The sequence below is a fragment of the Hevea brasiliensis genome, chromosome 4, assembly GCF_030052815.1.
Source record: "Hevea brasiliensis isolate MT/VB/25A 57/8 chromosome 4, ASM3005281v1, whole genome shotgun sequence".
NCBI lineage: Eukaryota > Viridiplantae > Streptophyta > Magnoliopsida > Malpighiales > Euphorbiaceae > Hevea > Hevea brasiliensis.
The window spans coordinates 3,697,795-3,716,211 of record NC_079496.1 but is presented as its reverse complement, the minus strand read 5'-3'; positions in this window follow the sequence as shown (position 1 = coordinate 3,716,211).

The following is an 18,417-nucleotide window of genomic DNA, read 5'->3' as shown; positions in this document are numbered from 1 at the left end:
ACATCCGGCTGTAGCACATGAAAAGGATTAGGAATGTATTTCCTGAGCATGGAGATGTGAAATACAGGACGAACATGAGAAAGGTTGGGTGCTAACTCCAACCGGTAGGCAACTGCTCCAACTCTATCCGTAACCTCAAAAGGTCTAATATACCGAGGTGCCAACTTGCCCTTCTTTCCAAATCTCATGACTCCCTTTATCGGAGAAACTTTTAAGAATACGTAGTCACCTACTGCAAACTCTACATCCCTCCGCCTAGGATCTGCATAACTCTTCTGCCTACTAAAAGCTGTTTTCAATCGTTCCCTGATTAAAGGAACCATCTCTGAAGTGTACTGCACTAGGTCTACATCATGCACCTTCGCTTCTCCCATTTCCGTCCAACACAGAGGAGACCTACACTTCCTTCCATATAGTGCCTCATAGGGTGCCATCCCTATGCTAGAATGGTAACCGTTGTTGTAGGTAAACTCCACCAAAGGTAGCTGATTATCCCATTGACTTTCAAAATCTAAAACACTCATGTGAAGCATGTCTTCCAGTGTTTGGATTGTCCTTTCAGACTGTCCGTCTGTCTGAGGGTGGAAAGTGGTACTAAAGTTCAACTGTGTGCCAAGTGCCTCCTGCAACTTCCTCCAAAACTGAGAAGTGAACTGGGGCCCTCTGTTAGATATTATGGAAGTAGGAACTCCATGTAATATGACTATTTCTCGAATGTAGAGCCATGCATACTGTGCAACAGAATATGTGGTCTTCACAGGCAAAAAGTGAGCTGATTTAGTTAGGTGATCTACAATTACCCATATCGAATCATATCCTCGTGTGGTACGAGGCAACCCAGTCACAAAATCCATAGTAATCATCTCCCACTTCCATTCTGGGATAGGGAGCTCTTGCAGCTTCTCTGATGGTCTTTGGTGTTCAAACTTCGCCTTCTGACAAGTCAAGCACTTTGACACAAAGTCTGCTATGTCTCTCTTCATGCCATTCCACCAATAGCTATCTTTCACATCATGGTACATCTTGGTGGAGCCTGGGTGGACATTGTACAGTGTATAATGTGCCTCTTGCATGATTTCATTTCTGAGATTGTCCATGTCGGGCACACATATCCTGGAACCTTGTATAAGGGCACCATCATTGGCAAATCCAAACTCACCACCTTCACCCTGCTGTACTCTTTCTATGATTTTCATCAATTGTTGGTCTCTGTGCTGAGAAACTCTAACCTTGTCTCGCAGGTCTGGTCTCACTGAAAAATGAGCCAACAATACCCCCTTATCTGAAAGATCTAGGATTAGACCTTGATCCATCAACTCATATACTTCCTGAATCAATGGTCTCTTCTTCGCTGATATGTGCGCCAAGCTACCAGAAGATTTTCTGCTCAAAGCATCTGTTACTACATTGGCATTCCCAGGGTGGTACTGGATGGTGCAATCATAGTCCTTCAAAAGCTCCATCCATCTCCTCTATCTCAAGTTTAAATCCCTTTGTTGGAAGATGTACTTCAAACTCTTGTGGTCGGTGTATATCTTGCACACTTCACCATATAGGTAGTGTCTCCGGATCTTTAGTGCAAAGACTACAGCCGCCATTTCCAAATCATGGATGGGGTAATTCTGTTCATGCCTCTTCAACTGCCTTAAAGCATAAGCCACTACTTTTCCATTATGCATCAAAACACACCCTAAGCCAACTCTGGAGGGGTCACAGTGCACGGTATATCCTTCACCACTCATCAGTAGTGTCAAAACCGGGGCGGTGGTTAGACACTCCTTAAGCTTATGGAAACTCTCCTCACAGTCATTTATCCAAATGAATGGAACATTCTTCCGAGTTAACTTAGTTAGGGGAGCCGCTATCGTGGAAAAATCTTGCACAAAACGCCTATAGTAGCCAGCTAGACCCAGAAAACTTCGCACCTCAGTGACTGTTGTAAGCCTAAGCCAATCAGTTACATCTTCAATTTTCTTGGGATTTACTTGAATGCCTTCACTAGAAACCACGTGTCCCAAGAATGAGATGTTTTTTACCCAAAATTCACATTTTGAAAATTTGGCATATAGTTGATGCTCCCTCAAAGTCTGAAACACCATCCTCAAGTGCCACACGTGTTCTTCCTCGGTCTGAGAGTATACCAAAATGTCATATATGAATACGATGACAAAACGGTCTAGGAATAGCCTAAACACCCTGTTCATTAAGTCCATGAAGGCTGCTAGTGCATTAGTGAGTCTAAAAGACATCACCAAGAACTCATAATGACCATATCTTGTCCTAAATGCTGTTTTGGACACATCCTCTTTCCTGATTCTCAACTGATGTAGCCTGATCGCAGGTCTATCTTGGAAAAGAATCTAGCCCCTTGGAGCTGATCAAACAGATCATCGATCCGAGGAAGTGGATACTTATTCTTCACAGTCACCTTGTTCAGCTGTCTAATATCAATACACAACCTCAAAGACCCATCTTTCTTTCTCACAAATAGAATAGGAGCGCCCCAGTGTAACACCCCTATGTTCGGTAGTGCATTCTACTGTTCCGGTGGCCAGTGTTGTCCGGACAACTAGGATGCCTAGAACTACACTTCGATATGAGTGAGGAGACATAAAATAATGAAATACAAGAAAAGAAAATACAAGAAAAACAAAGAAAAAATAATAGCAAAGAAATGTAACCAAGTTAAGCGAGCCAAGAACCTTAGCGATGGGTGACCGCACCGGGAAGTCACGGCGTGGACCGTTGACTAGCCCTGGACTGCGGGGAACCCTGGAAAATATTTTTAGGACTCAAATAAATATTTATTGAAGTATAAACATCATTATAAATATCAAAGAAAAATTACGTAATTAGTACAAAGAAAAGTGAGAAATCGAAAAACGGACAAAACCCGGTGTTACCAAAAAATCGGGAATACAACCCGAATAGGGGCATTGTGATCATTTGACACCCCGAGTTGTCTTTTGAACTAAATTCCCATTAAAAATAAATAATATTATACTTAGAAAATATAATGAAAAAATTAATTTAGGGGTACCTAATGTAAATAGCAAAAATGGAGGGTAAATGGAGTAATTATCAATTAAAACGTATAATATGATTTAATTAAGGTGAGTGGACCACTATGGATTAAATTAAACACTAAATAGGCAGGTGTATATCCACTAACCAATCTGCAATTCATCTTCTTCAATTGAGAAGTCCCATTGCCGCATGAAAGCTCAAACCCCTCCCATGGCCACCCCATTTGCATGGCTTCTTACACCCATTTCAAGCTACACTTTCTTTACTTGTCTTCATTAAAGTTTATCCCCACATCACAAGGAAGAGTTTGATAGCAATTTCAAGAAGTTTTGGTGAAGATTTAGCAAGTCCCAACAATAGGTAAGTTTGAGTTTTTGATTGTTGCTTTGTTAAAGTTTGTAAGAATGTTATGGGTGTTTGATTTATTGAGAGATTTTTGAGGTTTGATGTTGAATGAGGAAGTGTACTTTTGGCAGCCATGGAAACACTTTAAAGACAGTTTATTTTTGCTTGTAAATGGTGAATTAAATGATTGATTAAATATATATTGTGTAGGAAATTGTTTGGGTGATGTATACTTAGTATATGTAAATGTAAATTGAAATTTGAAGCTTGGAAATTAATGGAATGTAAAGGTACCATTGCGGGAGTTTGTTAATTCTTGAAGAATACTGGAATTCATGCTTGGTTTATGAAATAATAATGTGGAATTGTAATAGTGGTTATGGCAGTTTGAGTGTATGTATGATGGTGTGAAGTTGGACATGTAAAAGTGTTATGGTTAGATGCTTAAATTGTTGTAAATGAGTTGATAAATTCTGCACTTTATGGTGCACATTGAATGTGATTGTAAGCTGCCAAAATGATCAACAATATGTGGTAAAATATGTGTAGGTTATGGTACAAACCAGATTGGATAAGAATGTGTGAATTGGTAATGCTAAAAGTGATATTTGATGAGTAATAAAGGAAGTGCAATAGAGCAATATGCATTTTGGCCTAGAACCTTAAGAGTGTGGCTCCAATTGGTATGAGACCAATTGGAGGTGAAACTACGCACAAAATGTGCCAACTTTCATGAAGGAAGCTTGCCAAAATTTGGCCTGCAAGGTAGCTTGAAAGGTGACCAAATCCGGATTAGTGCAATTAAGGCCTGAAAACTGACCATTTGGGCAGCAGTTAGTGTTTAGGCCATAACTCACTCAAAACAGGTTCAATTGACCTGAAATTTTAACCATGAATAGTTAAGACCCATATCTACAAGTCTTATGAAACACCAAAGCCCAGAAATGACCATAAGCAAGTCAAACAGCTTGCACAAGTTCGGGTTCAAAAACTGGCCGAACCTAAAATGACCTAAAGTGACCTAAAGTGACCAATTTTGGTGCAAGTTGACCAGCAATAGTAAAATGACCATAACTTGGTCTACATAACTCAGAATGACCTGAAATTTTGCCCCGCATTCCATAAGACATAGATCTACAAGTTTGTAGTTTTGACCGAAACTCGAAAACCGAGAGAACTAGGTCGTCCGGCTAGGTCAAACTAGTATCCTAGAATCCAGCAAATTGCAAGAAAATGCAGTATACATAGAAATGAACTTGGTAACATGTACCAACTCTAAAATACTATCGAATGTGACATATTAATAACATTAAAACCTAATTTACCTAGAATGCATCGAGGGTCGACATATTAGGTTGACTAAGCAAATATTAGAATTCAGTGAATTAATTATCAAGCATTATCGTTAGAGACAGTTTAAATTAGTACTGAAACACTTCAAATTGTGTTTCTCAGTTAGCAAAGACTCAGGGAAAGGGAAGGAAACACTGAGTCAAGGCCAAGAGACAGTTATCAGAGGTTTGTGCACAACAGTTATTTCTTTTGAATTTTTCAATTGAAATAAATTATGACTATTTGTATATTATTGTTTTCAATTATGGGAATGTGTTTGAATGGATACTTATTACTTGAAAAACATTGTAAATGGTTTGAAACTGTGGAAAAATTGATTTAGTGTGATTTGTGAAAATTTGAAGTTAATTATGAATTGTGTCGCCATTTTGTGAATGAATTTATGACTTTAGAAATTTATTGGATTCTCACGAATCATTTGAATAAAATGTTTAGAATTGATTTTGTGTTCACACTTAGCATGACAGTATCATATAATTCCTTCTCCATTTATGGGGTTGTGATCGTTTATTTTCCTTCTCCATTTATGGAGTCGTGATCGTTTATTTTTCTCCCTCTCTGGTTTACCAGTTGAGGTGATCGGATGAGTACTCATTATATAGCTAGCTTCCTTCCTCATTGATTTCGATTAGTGGGGTTGTGATTGCTTTGTCGTGGTGTACAACGCGGCATTGATTGGAAATTTTGTGTCATGGCTTAAGTTATGTATGAATTGGCAACACTGTGTTCGTAAATTATTTGACTAAATTGTGTTATTATGAGCTTTGATAATTTGTGAAATGGAGTTTAAATTCTTATTGACATTCACTGTCTTTTGAATTTAACTACGTTTTGATTACTGAGATTTATTGTGATATTGTGTTAAATTCCTTATGACATTCATTGTCTTGAATTTAACTATGGTTTTACGTATCTATCATTTATATGATTTATGAACTGTGATTTAAAGTTGTATTTGGTTAATGTTGTGTACCACTGAGACATTGTCTCAGCGATAGCTTCTCATTGCTGTCGCAGGTAGACAGATTGACAGGGCAGTAGACTAGGCTGCTAGTACATCTAGAGAGAGATTATCGGGTATAATGAGTATACCACATTTTGCATTTTGTACTGTAATGTATGACCACTGTATGTACATAGTGTTCTTGGTTTTGAGCAGTTGTAAATTCAAATTGTACATTGAAGTTGTAAAATAATTATGAGTTATTTTGGCTTGTAAAAATTGTATTATATTTCTTGTATCTCAGTCTTTGAAAAATCACTGTGGATTTGAGTTGAGAAAAATGTTGGAGTTGAGATTTGGAAATATATTGAAGTGCTTTTTACAGGTTTTCTGAAGAACTGTTTTATCCAAAATACAGATGGCACTTTGCCAAAATTTTTACTGATATTCCAAATAATTCAAATGTGATAGTTCTATCACTTCAGTTCAAAAAAAAAAAGGTTTTTAACACCTGTAAATAGTGCTCACCACTGTAAAAGAAGTAAGAAAAGTTTTTAAAATCGCTTATAGTGTATTTAATGGGTTATCAGTAGACGGAGTTGGTAATTCATTAGGTATACTACGGGATCATGTTATGCCTTACAGAGGGGTAGGGTGTGACACCCAGGGTGAAGTGCTTGGACGTATAAAACCCTTGTCCAAAAGCTCCTGTAGTTGCTCCTTTAGCTCTTTTAATTCTACTGGTGCCATCCTATAAGGCGACATTTATATGGGGTTTGTACCTAGCACAACATCAATGCAGAACTCTATTTCCCTTCCTGGTGGCAACCCTGGAAGCTTCTCAGGAAAGACATCCATGAATTCTCTGACAATAAGAACATTTTCCATGTTGACACCTTCTACAGATGTATCTCTTACCAATACCAAATACTCTTGACATCCATGCCTTAACATTTTTCTAGCATTAATTGCTGATACCAAATAATATGGAGCCACGCTCCTGTCACCATCAAAGCTAAACTCTTCCACACCAGGTATGTGGAAATACACCTTTTTGTTCCTGCAGTCTAAAGTGGCATAATGAGTTGCCAACCAATCCATCCCTAAAATTACATCGAAATCTATTACTAGTAGAGGAATCAAGTCTGCTAGGAGGATCTTTCCATCCACTACTACTGGGCTACCCGGAAAAACCATGTCTACATCTATGTTGTCACTAAGTGGGGTAGCTACAGACAAAGGGCATTCTAAAGTTGTAGAGTTTCTACCCAATCTCATGGCAAATATAGGGGAGACAAATGAGTGCGTAGTACTCGGATCTATCAAAACACGAGCCTCATAGGAACAGACTAGAAGAATACCTGCCACAACTGCATTGGAAGCCTGAGCATCCTGGGGGGTCAGGGTGAAAACCCGAGCTTGACCCCTACCTTGCATTGCAGAACACTGATATTGACTTCTACCCCCTGATCTGCCTCCAAATCCACGTCCTTCTTGTCCTCGACCCTGTTGGCCACTGAACTAATTGCCTGCCATGCTGGAAGCACTAGGATACAACTGTCGAGGAACATTTGCAACAGAACCCTGTGACCCCATCTGTGGCTCACTGAATAAGGGGCATTCCCTAGAAAAGTGACCTTGTTGGCCACATCTGAAGCATACTCCTGAACCTATCATACAAGGTCCTGAATGTCCTCTTCCACACTATGCACAAGGTATCAAGGAGGATCCTGAACCAGACCTAGAACTGCTGTATCTCGAATTGTGACCATTGCTGGATCTGTACCCTAGTCTAATCCTCGAGATTTGTGTCTAAAATCACTCATCTTATTCCTGCTTATTCCTCTGTAATTAGTTTGGCCACCACTATCTGTAGTACCCATGTGGGGAACACCTGAAGAACCCTTTTCTCTATTTTTCTTTGCCCTTCCACTGTCATCCACAGCATAGCTAATCTCAATCTGTCTGGCTCGATCAACTACTACATCAAAAGACTGATCAGATATCATGGCCAGGTTTGCATACCTCCTGTCAAGCCCCTTTAGGAATCTCTTCACCTTCATAGTTTCTGTAGCTACTGCTATAGGGGCATACCGCCGCCTGCAAATTCTCAGAGCATATTCATTTACAGACCTGCCATTCTGTCTTAAGGCCTCAAAGGCCCACTGCTTTTGATCTCTAAAACTTTATGGTACAAACCGGTTGACAAATAGTTCCATAAACTTGGTCCATAACAAACCTTCCACCCGTGGTAATATGTAGTCATTCATTCATTGTCTAGGCATAGGCCCCATGACATGCTGCATACACTCTATAAGTCTTATATCAGTCAACTGCAACTCTGTTCCTACCTATCTGTAGGAATCCAAAAACCGATATGCATCGTCTAACATATCATAAGTACCAGGCACCAACTTCTTGAAATTGATTATCTGTTTGTATCTATAAGTCTTATATCAGTCAACTGCAACTCTGTTCCTGCCTATCTGTAGGAATCCAAAAACCGATATGCATCGTCTAACATATCATAAGTACCAGGCACCAACTTCTTGAAATTGATTATCTGTTTGTAAGGTTCTCCTCTTGGTGCGGTGGACTGCTGCTGCTGGGGAGGGTGGACCATATACCGTGCCATCATATCGATGGTTCTCTGCAAACCAGCTAGAGTAGCTGCCATTGGGTCCATGGTACCCTGTGCCATAAAAGACTGATCCTGAACTAGTGACAGCTGCTCTTCTACTTGAGTAGCTCTAGGCCTCCTACCCCGCCTCCTACCCCGCCTCCTCGGGGCAGGCGCCTCATCCTATACCGACACCTCGTCAGGCACATCTGGTTCTGGTGCAGTGGCAGCTCTCCTGCTTCTACGCATTTTCCTGAAATTCAGCAGCATTAGCCCACAAAATTCAAAACAGCATGTTACACAGCTCTATAGACTCATATTTATACATAATTATATGAAGCAGAAACTAGAAGCAAAGATGACAATGCAAGACGAATGTGGACCCTATTTTCCGCATATGACTCCTAGTAGACTCTTTCCAACACTTTAGATAATTATTCCCTATGAATATGGAGCCTAAGCTCTGATACCACATTAGTCATGACCCAACCTATGAGCCGGACCGGCACTAGGACCTGGGCCAGCCTAAAGCCCCCGTAGTAAGCCTAACTATTCCTTAACCCAACTCTAAGGCCCATTTGGGCCCAATTTTAAGAATTCAACCGGACAGAGTCTGGCCATAAAGTGGACCTTTCAACGGGGAGTTTTTGACTTACCCGACCTGTAAACACAATATATAATCAATTGGGGAGCTCAGCTCACCCTCCACATACTCAAATGTCATAAAAATAAATGGGAGCTCAGCTCCCTCATCCAGTCCAACAAACATGCATATAATAATAAGTTTACAGGCCCAACATGACAATTATCTTACAGTCCCCAAAATAAATAAATATTTCTAACACATGTGGAAATTCTATGAGTTAATAGAATTACACAAACATTAACAAATAACCTGCGAAGGAGAAAAGCAGGTTAACCATAACAAAAATACTCCTGTAGCCTGAAAAATAATGAACAGGAGTGAGCGTTCGACTCAGAGAGTAAAATATCAATTTTAACCATAATCTCTATAACTATCTAAAGCTAATGCACCCTATAAAGTGAAATGCAACATCAACAATATTTTCACATCATAACAGCAAAAAGGTAATTTACATCAGCAATATTTTCACATCATAACAGCAAAAAGATAATTTGGAGTATTCACACACCCGATAATGTCAAACAATACATATATGGGAGCTGATCTCCTATACAGCTTTCTTATTTCAATCTGTGCCAGCGAAGAACTCAGCTCGGACTTCCACTTAATAAACCAAATCGGGGTCCCAGCGAAGAACTCAAGCCGTGTCTACCCCGAAGGACTGGGTCCCAGCGAAGATCTCAAGCCGTGTCTACCCGTCCTGTCTATAGCCAATACTACATCACACGCACGCTAACACACGCACACTGCTCCAAATTACCACAATAACATCCATGGCACTTTAACAGTTGTGAATGCAATATAAAACATGCCTAGAGTTTAACTAAATAGATATATATACATATAAGTGATGCATGGGCATGCTTGAACATATAATAATATCAAAATTACAATTAAAATTAATATTTTACTCACAGACTTGACAACAGTCACTGTGGCGACTGGGCGGAGGAAAAAGGTTGTCCCCACTCACCTGACAATTTTATTACAATCATTTAATAAATTTGACTCAATACAAACTAAGAAAAAGACCAAAGACGTCCTAAGTCGTATCGAAAATCCAGCAGAGTCTCCCCTATACCTAGGACCTACCCAACCTGCAAATGGGTTTAAAACACACTTATATATCCACCAACCATACACCCACAACTCAATCGTATCACACAGCCCCTCTTGGGTCCATCCAAACATTCATCAATCACAATATGTAAAATTACAGTTTAGTCCTTATAATTGACCCTTTTTGCAAAAACTATCCAAATAAACTCTAAAAATTTTAAAACTTTGCCCCGCGGTCCTTAGCAATGTTACTAGGCTAATGCAAAAAGAATCATAATTTTTTGAGCTACCACGAATATTTTATGGATTTTTAATCCCATTTAAGCATTAGAAAATTACAAAAAAGCAAGGTTCGGGTTTACCTATGCCGATTTCGATCTAGGGAACGCGCTTGGGGCATCTGACAATGATGGGGTAGCCAAAATCCCGATCCAATTCCAAGACTTTTTCGATAGCCAGTCTGTCTGGTCGGAAATTCACAGATCTGGACAACTGTCGAATTTCCACTAATTGAAGGTACTTACACGAAGCCCACAACACGGGGATTAGTATAAAATTTTTATGAAATTTTCTAAGCTCATTTAATGCTCGAAAAAATACTACAAAATTCCGTGAGACCCATCAAAAAACGGTGGCGAAAAATTTTGAAATTTATATTGCCGCGAAGCTCTCGACGAGTGGAGCGCTCTTGTACTCTTGGTTTTCTCGTGGGGTTCACGGTTTGCGAGAAATCTAACCCAAAAGTCAAAATGGGCTAAAATTTCCCGGATAAAAATTGGATAAATCGCTGGATGGATTGTGGTGTTCTTAGTGTCTATGGAAAGCTCTCGAGGTGTAAATGGTGTTTGACACAAGACCCGGCCCAATAAGTGGCCGAATTTCGGCCGGGAAGGTGAAGCATCGCGCGCACGTAGGAGAGGCGTTTGCGCGGGTTTTCCGGCCACCTGGGACGACGGCCGGCCGTGGGGAGGCACCGGGGCGACGCGCCGGCGAGGTGGGGAGGCAGCGGCGCGGCCTGGGGGTGAGGGAGGAGAGAGAAAACGAGAGGGGAAGGAGGAGAGGTCGGGCGCGCGAGGGAGAAGGAAGAAGAAAAAGAAAAGGGCCGATCCAATTCGAGATACAAAATTTTAAAATTTTGCTCTGCCTTGGGGTCAAAAACGAGGCCAAAAAATTCTGAAAAAATTCTAGAAAACTCAAAAATTTGTAGACTCCCAAATATATTTTTAGTTTTGCCACGTGATCTTTAAATTAATTTTTAAAAATCATCAAAGTTTATATTTTCGGGAAATCAAACCCGATTTCTAAAATCCGAAAAATTTCAAATAATTTTCTAAAATTTAAATAAAATTAAAATATTAATATTTACCCAAAAATAATAAATTTAAAAATTAGGGGTGTACAAATACTTAAATTAAAATGTACCGTGCATATCTTATCTTTATATAATTAGTACATATTGCTATAATATGTATTAAATTTTTCATCATTTGCTTATTATAATTCAATTAGTATACTTAAATCAATTATTATAAATGTTACAATTAAATTTACTATTCATACCTTAACTCCATATAATTAACACATGACATATTATAATTATAATATGTGCTTGATTTTTCATTAATTACTCCTCATAGTTCAATAGATACTTAAATCAATTTTGAAACATATTATAATTAAATATGCTATGTGTATTGTATATAATAAGTACATATCCATAAATCTTTTATTAATTGCTTCTTAATTATAATTCAACTAGAGTACGTACTTAAATTATATAATAATTATATATATAATTGATTCATATTATTTAATTAAAGATTAAATAATATTTGAATTCAACCATATAACTATTAATTGCTCAATATCAATAAAAAAAAGAGAAAATAATGCAAAGATGTTTAGTTGATTGGGTGATATTTAAATGTTAAAATTTCCTATGCAATAGTCTTGATTCGTTTTATATTTTTTTAATTAAAAACATTCCTCAAGGAAAAAAGCAATCGTCTCATTATTCTTTTTTTTTTTTTTAATTTTAAAAATAATAAATTGCCCTGACAAAAATCAACAATTTTGCATTATTTTTTTTTAATTTTAAAAAATGATTAAGTCATTTATACATCTATCTATAAATTCATCTCTTACTCCTCACTTATAAAAGTATCCAATTTAAAAGAGTATAATATTAAATAAATTTTAACTAGTATAATATTAAATAAATATTAACTAGATTATAAAATTAAAAATTTATTTGAAAATTATAACATTATATATTATAATTAGTAGTTATATATAAATGTTTTAAATAACTTAAAATTTTAAATTTAAATTTAAATTTTGTTTAATAATATTTTGTAATTAAAACATTTAAATTTAAATGTTATATTAATAGAATTGTTGATATCAATAAAGTAAATTAATTAACAAATTAAAATTTTATCAAATAATAAATAGAGATGTGTGTTGTGTGGGTGTAGAGCTATTGGTCCACTGGGTTCCCTACGCTACCTGCTAGAAATTTTTTTTATTGGACAACACTAACATTTATTCATTCTCAACCGCAAAACTTACATTACACCACTTTTCAAGAAAACAATAAAAAAGGTTATGGTTGTAATTTCTATACATTCTTAATGCATTAATATAAGGTTGAAAATTACAATTTTTTAACAAAAATGCTACACGACTCAAATTGAGCCAGCTCAAAATGGCATATTGGTAATTACATTGAAATTTATTATCGTTTTACCCTTTTAAGATATAATCCATTTAGGGTGACTGTGAGCCATTTAGCTCATTTATAAGCCATTTAGCTCATTTATAAGCCACTTAACTATAAAGTCTGTTCATTTAATATCTACTTACCTACAACATTTATAAGCCACTTAACTACAACATTTTTCAATGTGAAATTAATACATTTGCAGCTGTTGGAACTCTAAAAATTGAAAGCTTCCATGAAAACTCTTTATGACTATACCTACTTCATGACTTATGGAGATGAATAACCTTCCTTCTTCCATTCATCTAACGTTCATATCCTACTGTACTCTCAAAATATGAGGGTCACAAGCAATAGAAGAAAAGAAAAAATTTATGTTGTCTTCCATGGTCTTCAACCTGGGATTTACACCTCATGGCAAGAATGCGCCCCACATGTTATTGGTGTAAGCAGGAGCTTGTACAAATCATATGACACAATGGAGGAGGCCTTGCATGCATTCAATCATGCTAACAATCACTATGAATTCATATCGTGGTGGTGATGGAATGTCTCTTGTTGCTTCATCTTGAATCTCAACAACTTTGGGTAATGAAGAGCCATGTCAACAATATCTTTCGACAATCAATATGGAGTCAAAGAAATCCTTAATGTTTGGAAAGGAAGACCCACGTGAAGAATCTCCTTCAATAAGTAATCTGCAGTTAAGAAATATGGAGTCCAAAAAATTGGATTATAGTGCTTTTTTCTACGGATTTGTTCTTTGGGATCATTTTGGGGGTTTTATTCGGATGTTACTTGATGTAGTTTATAGTGACTGGAAAAAAATGAAATGATTACCCTTTTGATGTGTTATCTTAAAGCCTAATGTATATATTAGTAGATTTAAATTATGAAATTGTTTTGGTGGATTAAAGATTTTGTCATGATATTTTTCTCATTTTCTAGAAATATTTAATTGTGGTATGACTTCCTTAAATTTAAAATATCTGCAAAAATTTTGCAAATTGTGTTTCTTTATTTTTTTTTACAATCAAAATGATTTGAATTACAATGCCAAAGAAGCATAGGAGATTATAAGACAATTCAAAATTGCTTGCATAAAATGAAGCAAGTTACAAGGAAAACAATTGTAAAAAAAAATATGATAGCCACGTTTGAAGGATCACCTTACTAATCTTTCTTGTTGAATCATGGAGGGCTATAGCTTTTAGATTTTAAGGTCTTAGTTTTATATTTACATATAACATTTAGAGTTTCAAATCTTTATCTTTATAAAACATAATCATTTTTCGTGTTTGAGCAAAATAAGACATTATTTAACACAACATGGAACATAGCTCTTCATTACCAAAAAAGTTAACACAAAAACAACACAAATGAAATATGATAATAGAGAAACATGACAAGGGAATAAGATAAACAAGATAACAAGCTAATTTTTGAAACATAACCATAGATAACAAAACATATCCACGAAACATAGAATTAGAAAACAAATCCTTTCCATAGCTTCACACAAGACGCCAACTTGACACATTCTTCATTCAAAGATGAGGTAATGACTCAACACCGGTAATGATTGAGCAGATGTGAGGTATCGAGATGATAATAACATTGTTGTCATTGTTTGTTGAATTTCCATTTGTTTGAGGCAACTGAAGGAAGATATCATAAGACTTCAAGAGTGGTGGCTCATCCAATAAGGTAGCAGTGATGTATTCCTTACCCATATCAAGAACCAATCTTTTCAGTAGCTGATTCACTTCGGTTTTTAGCTCTTCCAACTGTTGCTTAGTGCTATTGTACATTGTTTCCAGCGTTGCCGGAGATGCGGGCAAGTTAATGGACCTCCTAATCCTTCTCTGTGGTGTTGTATCCATGGGAAAGAATTGAGCTAATGAATGTAATTAGATTGATACCACTAAACTCAGTTAATCTCCATATATATATGTTGAACGTGGAGACTTTTACATTGGGAATGAATGTTTCATTGTTTAACGTGAGACTTAATAAGACATGTTGGTGGCTGGAGTAAAGTAGCTCTCATATAGGGTTCTTAGCTTAGTTTAACGTGCATGCATGATAGACATGCAATGGACATTCATTGTGGTGGATATACTGATTCTATTTTAATGATTATGCTTATGAGAAACAGATCACGAAAAATTATTTTGTTGATTGTGTTGGCTTATTCATTCTATGGTTATGAGATTGTTTTATCTATTTTTTGTCCAAAGGTCCTTAGGTTGTTTGTCATCCACTTGTTTGCTTTTCTCATCCTGTCAGCTTGTTGGTGTGTACTTGCTTCTTCAAATTTGGTCGAGTCTCTGTTATTATTGGTTGCATTTGGTGTGCTTTATTGGGTTGTTTTAAAATTATGGTGGTTTACCTGGTTATGGTTGTTGTTTTATGTGCCTTTTATGCTAGGCTTTAGTTCAATATTCTTCTACAATCTTTGCTTCAAGAGATATTTAACACCACTTTCAAATTAGATAAAGAAATGCTGATAAAATGCCCGATAAGCAGATGGTGCTCTTAGTGCTTTATAGCAAACAAGTAGAAAAATTATAGTTTTTCAATTATTATGCTTTACTAACATAAGCAAGGATTATCTGGTTATAAAAGAAAAGGAAGAACATTAGAAGTGACAACAATGGTTATTTATAATGTTTGACATTGACATTAAAAAACAAAGGAAAACAGAGCATATTGTCTTATGAAAGATAGTTTAAAAACCCATCACATCCAACTAAAATAATCCTATTGTCCCTTAGCCAAACAAAGAAAACACACAAAGCCGAAATAAGGGGCTTTTGACAAAAAATGTGTAATCGAAAACAAAATAATACCAAAAAAAGGTGCGTTCGAAGATAATTACCAAAAAGGGGTGAGTTACGCTGAGCTGGACGAGATGAGTGCGGGACGCTAATTATAATAGCGTTTTTAAGGTTCGGACGCTATTTATAATAGCGTCCGCATCAAAATTTTTAAAGGAAAGCTGGACGCTAGCTTTCCTTTAAATAATAAAAAATAAATTAAAAAAAAATTTAAAGGTTGGACGCTACATATAGTAGCGTCCAACCTTTTTTTTTAATTTTTAATTATTTTATTTTATATTTTAAATAAAATATAAATATTATTTTAATAAATAAAATTATAATATATAATATTATATATTATAATATTTTTATTATAAATATTATTTTTTAATTTAAAATTAAATTAAAATTTAATAAAATAAAAAATTAAAATTAAAAAAAAATAATTAAAAATATTTAAGAAAAGTTGGACGCTACTTATAGTAGCGTCCAAATTTTCTTTAAATTTTTAATTATTTTATTTTATATTTTAAATAAATTAAAAATATTATTTTAATAAATAAAGATATAATAATTAATACTATCTGCTCTGTTGGAATTGAGAAACCGTAGAATGATAATAGGGAGCGTAGAATGATAATAGGGAGAGAGTAGAGATAAGAGATGAGTTATGGTGGTTCTATCTCCAAAAGCAAGGGAATTGCGTTATTCAATCCGATTAATATCTTTGATTTAATGCTATGGGAAATATGCAAATATAGAGATATTATACACTATAAGTTATGACATATAATATGTTTGTTATAAGATAAGAGATATTGATTTTTAATGTTAAGTTATACTATAAGTTATATTTATTTTTTTTTTAACTTGAAATATGATATAAATTTAATATATATTAATTTGAGTGAAGTAAATAGCATTTAAAAAATGAAATTAAATATTATAACAATAAATATTGATATTAAAGTAATTATCATATTAAAATTGGTTTGAAATTTAATAGTGGTGGTGGAGTGATAATGATGGAGGTGCTAGATTAGTGTGGGTAGGGTGACCGTTAAACTAGTTATATTTATATTTTTTCAATATATAAAATATTGAAATATGATATAAATTTCAATATATAAATTATATATATCAATTTAAGAATATATATTAAATTATTTAATAGTGGTGGAGGAGTGATAGCGGCGGTGGTGGAGTGGTGTTGTTGAAGTAGTGGTGGTAGTGTGATAGTGGCAGCAACGGAGGTGGTGGTGGTGGTGATAGGGTATTGGTGGTGGTGGTGGTGATAGAGTGGTAGTAATGGTGCAGTGATAGTTGTGGTGTGATAGTGGTGGTGGTGGTGGTGGTGGTGGTAGTGGTGAAGTGATGGTGGTAGTGGTGGTGATGGTGGTGGTAGAGCGATAGTGGCGGTGGCGATGGTGGAGTGATAGTGGTGGTGGTAGAGTGGTAGTGGTGGTGGAGTGATAGTGGTGGTATAATGATAATGGTGGTGGTGATGGAGTGGTGGTGGTGGTGGTGGTGGTGTTAGTGTGATAGTGGTGGCAACAGAGGTGGTGGTGGTGGTGGTGGTGATGGAGTGGTGGTAGAGTGATAGTAGTAGTGGTGGTGGTAGTAGTAGAGTGATGGTGGTGGTAGTAGTAGAGTGATAGTGGTGGTAGTAGTGGTAGAGTGGTGGTGGTGGTGGTGGTGGTGGTAGAGTGATAGTGGTGGTGGTGGCAGTGGTGGAGTGATAGTGGTGGTGGTGGGTGGTGGTGGTGGTGGTAGTGTGATAGTGGTGGGAACAGAGGTGGTGGTGGTGGTGGTGGTGATGGAGTGGTGGTAGAGTGATAGTAGTAGTGGTGGTGGTAGTAGTAGAGTGATGGTGGTGGTAGTAGTAGAGTGATAGTGGTGGTAGTAGTGGTAGAGTGGTGGTGGTGGTGGTGGTGGTGGTGGTAGAGTGATAGTGGTGGTGGTGGCAGTGGTGGAGTGATAGTGGTGGTGGTGGGTGGTGGTGGTGGTGGTAGTGTGATAGTGGTGGGAACAGAGGTGGTGGTGGTGGTGGTGGTGATGGAGTGGTGGTAGAGTGATAGTAGTAGTGGTGGTGGTAGTAGTAGAGTGATGGTGGTGGTAGTAGTAGAGTGATAGTGGTGGTAGTAGTGTTAGAGTGGTGGTGGTGGTGGTGGTGGTAGAGTGATAGTGGTGGTGGTGGCAGTGGTGGAGTGATAGTGGTGGTGGTGGGTGGTGGTGGTGGTGGTACTGTGATAGTGGTGGGAACAGAGGTGGTGGTGGTGGTGGTGGTGATGGAGTGGTGGTAGAGTGATAGTAGTAGTGGTGGTGGTAGTAGTAGAGTGATAGTGGTGGTAGTAGTGGTAAAGTGGTGGTGGTGGTGGTGGTGGTGGCGGTAGTGGAGTGATAGTGGTGGTGGTGGTGGTGGGGGTTGTGGTGGTGGTGCCACCACCACCATTACCCTATCACTACCACCTCCACCAATACCACCACCACCAATACCCTATCACCACCCCTACTACTCCATCGCCACCACTACCCCCACCACTCCACCACCACCATTACCCTATCACTACCACCTCCACCAATACCACCACCACCAATACCCTATCACCACCCCTACTACTCCATCGCCACCACTACCCCCACCACTCCACCACCACCATCACCCTATCACTACCACCTCCACCAATACCACCACCACCAATACCCTATCACCACCTCTACTACTCCATCGCCACCACCACCCCCACCACTCCACCACCACTGCCACCACTATTACACCACCACCACGACTCCAACATCACCACTCCACCAAAGACCACCAACACCATTACACCTCTGCAATCAATTTTAATATCAATTTTAATATTCTATTTATTTTAG